The sequence below is a fragment of the Mastigoproctus giganteus genome, chromosome 2 (genome assembly GCF_048544385.1).
Source record: "Mastigoproctus giganteus isolate SK-2022 chromosome 2, ASM4854438v1, whole genome shotgun sequence".
Classification (NCBI taxonomy): domain Eukaryota; kingdom Metazoa; phylum Arthropoda; class Arachnida; order Uropygi; family Thelyphonidae; genus Mastigoproctus; species Mastigoproctus giganteus.
In genome coordinates, this window is record NC_143576.1 from 7,834,843 (window position 1) to 7,837,770 (window position 2,928).

The 2,928-nt window shown below is 33.6% G+C and overlaps 1 non-coding gene across 1 annotated transcript; it reads right to left on the bottom strand.

Annotated features, from left to right (window-relative positions):
- Positions 1–364: 364 nt before the first annotated feature.
- LOC150089148 (U1 spliceosomal RNA) lies at positions 365–528 on the bottom strand. Its single transcript, XR_016546713.1, has one exon. It is a non-coding gene; the product is annotated as a U1 spliceosomal RNA (small nuclear RNA).
- Between the last annotated feature and the right edge of the window lie 2,400 nt (positions 529–2,928).

The window sequence follows — 2,928 nt, forward strand, 5'->3', positions numbered from 1 at the left end:
CAAATTTTATTTTATTAGACAACTTGAGTAGTCAAGACCCGCTAATTTTCATAAAATCAGACAAATGCTAATAATTTATTGTAACTTTTTCATGTAGAGGATCTGCGATCTCATTATGGATTTAAAATAAACTTTGTGGATTTTTTTTTAAAAGGATAGGTTAGGCTAATTTTAGAGGAATATTGTATTTCTTATTTTAAGGCAGAAGAATACTCTTACCTGGGGTTTTCTTCAGGAACAGCTGCATCCGAGTAGGGTGTAATTTAGACTCCTCCCCTCCCCCCAAATTTAAAGAAAAAATGTATATTTAATAATAAAAGAACTAGAGCCTTGGACCAATAAACACTCGTTGTTACTAAGACCGAAGGGGATAGCGCGAACGCAATCCCCAACTACCAAAAATTACACGCTCCAATTACCCCAGTTTGAGGAATTGGCAGGGGTCAGCATACCCGGTGTGCAATGGATAAGCCTCTCCCTGAGGGAGCTACCTTTATGATCGCAGCTGCCCTAGCGCCAAGTAAGTATGAAAAAATTCTTTTGAATTATCCATACATATAAATATTACATATATTTTCAATAGGTGTCAATGTAACTTTCCATATTTTTCATGAATTTAACTGAAACAGTACATTTTATTTAAATTTTAATTTATAACATTATATTTGCAGTAATATTATATAAATAAATATCTAAATTATTATTTCATAAATTAAATAAATAAATTAAAATAGTTAATACTTTTATTATTAGTATTATTTGAAAGCTTCTGGCGAGAGTTGATTTTTAACCGTATGTTTGTTGTTGAAGAAGAAATAAACGATGTTTGTTGAAGAAGAAATAAACAAAAAGGGAAAAATATATAAGAAAGAAAGAAAAAAGAAGGAAAATATTCAAAACGGATATCTGAAAATCCTTTTGTTTATGTCGAACAAATGCGACACAATGAAGAGTTAAAAGAATGATATACGGTAATTGCATAAAAGAGGGTAATCATTTTAAATAAAATATAATGAAGTATATATATAAACTATAATAAAGTATATATATATAAACTATAATATATTCAAAATATCGAGGAGCGCAGCCGGAGGTGTTCAATAAACGCCCCATCCTTCATCCTCCTGATCAAATGGATTTTGAATCGTCTGTTCCAAAATCGGAAGAATACCCACCCAACAGATGGCATAAATACCGAAAAGCAAGAAACGGTTCTAATTTCCGTCAATTATAATAATTTTCGTTGCGATAACGAGAGAAACACAGCTGAAGTAAACATTGGATTTACTGAGACGCAGTGGTGCGTTTGCTTCAAGACCTTGGTTTCCCAAAAAAATGAAATTACTATTGGTCCAAGATCCCCTGCCCCCGCGATTATATATATTTTACTGCTTCCGTAATAAGTTGATGTTCCATTAACCTATTCTCAGTTAAATATCGTACTGAAAGTGCAGCTTTAAAATATGTATTATATGCATTAAATTTAATGCACATAATACAATGACGCTAAGTAAAATCTTTGTGGTAAATAAAATAATGGCTCGGTGGTACCCCTCTCCCTGTAGTAGATGCCTTCAAGTGTAGATGCCTACACTTGAAGACTTTGTGTCTAGCCATGATTGTTAGCAAATTAAATCTATACTTCTTTCTAGATCCAATCTGGGAGGGATTTAGGCTGTAAGGAGCGCGAGATACAAAGTCAAAAAGTGAGGTCCCTACAGGTACCTATTCCAGGGGATCCTTAAAACAATTTCCTGGGAAGCCCCTCTAACGACGCCACCGGTTAGCGTCTGATGCCCTTATGCATGAATCCGCCCTCAAAAAAGTCAATTTATTTAAATGATTTTAATATCATTAGTTTCGTGTTAAAATCATAATTTTTATACTTATGTACCCTGTATATACTCATTGCGTTTTACGATCTACATTTATTCATATACATAAGGAATAGAGTTTTACTTTTGTAACAGGAGCGGATGAAAACCATTTTCTAAGTGTAAGGGTGATATAACGACGATGATTTATGTGATTACAAAAACGTAATTTAAAATTAAGCTGACTAGTTCAAATTCAATTTTTAACAAATTGTCATATAGTCTTATCTATAAATTTAGTTAAAAAAAGCAAACAAACAAACAAACAAAAAAAAAAACATGAATTTGATTAAGGTTTGCAGATTATTGTACAATGGAGAACTTATCATATTGTTGTTGTAGGGTTCAAGATCATCAGCAACTTAGGTGGATGCTCTAAGGCGCCGTATGTCTGTAAATTGCGTGCATTCTGTAGTCGATTTGCTGTTTACCGGACGATAAATCCGAAGTTTCCGGGAGAAAAAACGCTACCCTCGCCTGAAACCGACTAACTCAAGTTGTGAAAAAGGCCCATAAAATTTCCTCGCGTCTTTGACGGGATTCTAACTCAGGCCTTTTCCAGACGGTGTGGTGAGGACGGCGATTATACCAACTTTGCTGCTCACAAGGGTTTATCTAACTTCAGATTAATTCATTTTTGCTACATCCATATGAGGAATGGAGCAGTAGGAAAAAAAAAAATTGTTAAAAAGTAATAACTGCAGTAAAGTTATAAATTACCGATTTTCAAGAAAGTATCGTCCTTAAAATAAAAATTGCTGAGACCGATTTGCTACTATTTCGGGGAGTAATATGTCAGACAGTTCACTTGTGCACAATATTAAATTCAACTTACACTACTTTACTAAAAGCATTCGGACACCATTACATTTGGCATCTTAATATTTTGAATAACGTAGTATATGTTGAATCGAATATTGAACAAAAAAATTTAACTAACAAATTAATCAGATATTGGCCCATCTTTTGCCCCACTGCCATGACAGTGATCTGTCATGGAACACTTTTGACCAGTACCTTGTAGTAGGTAGCAGAAATACAGTTATCAATAGGA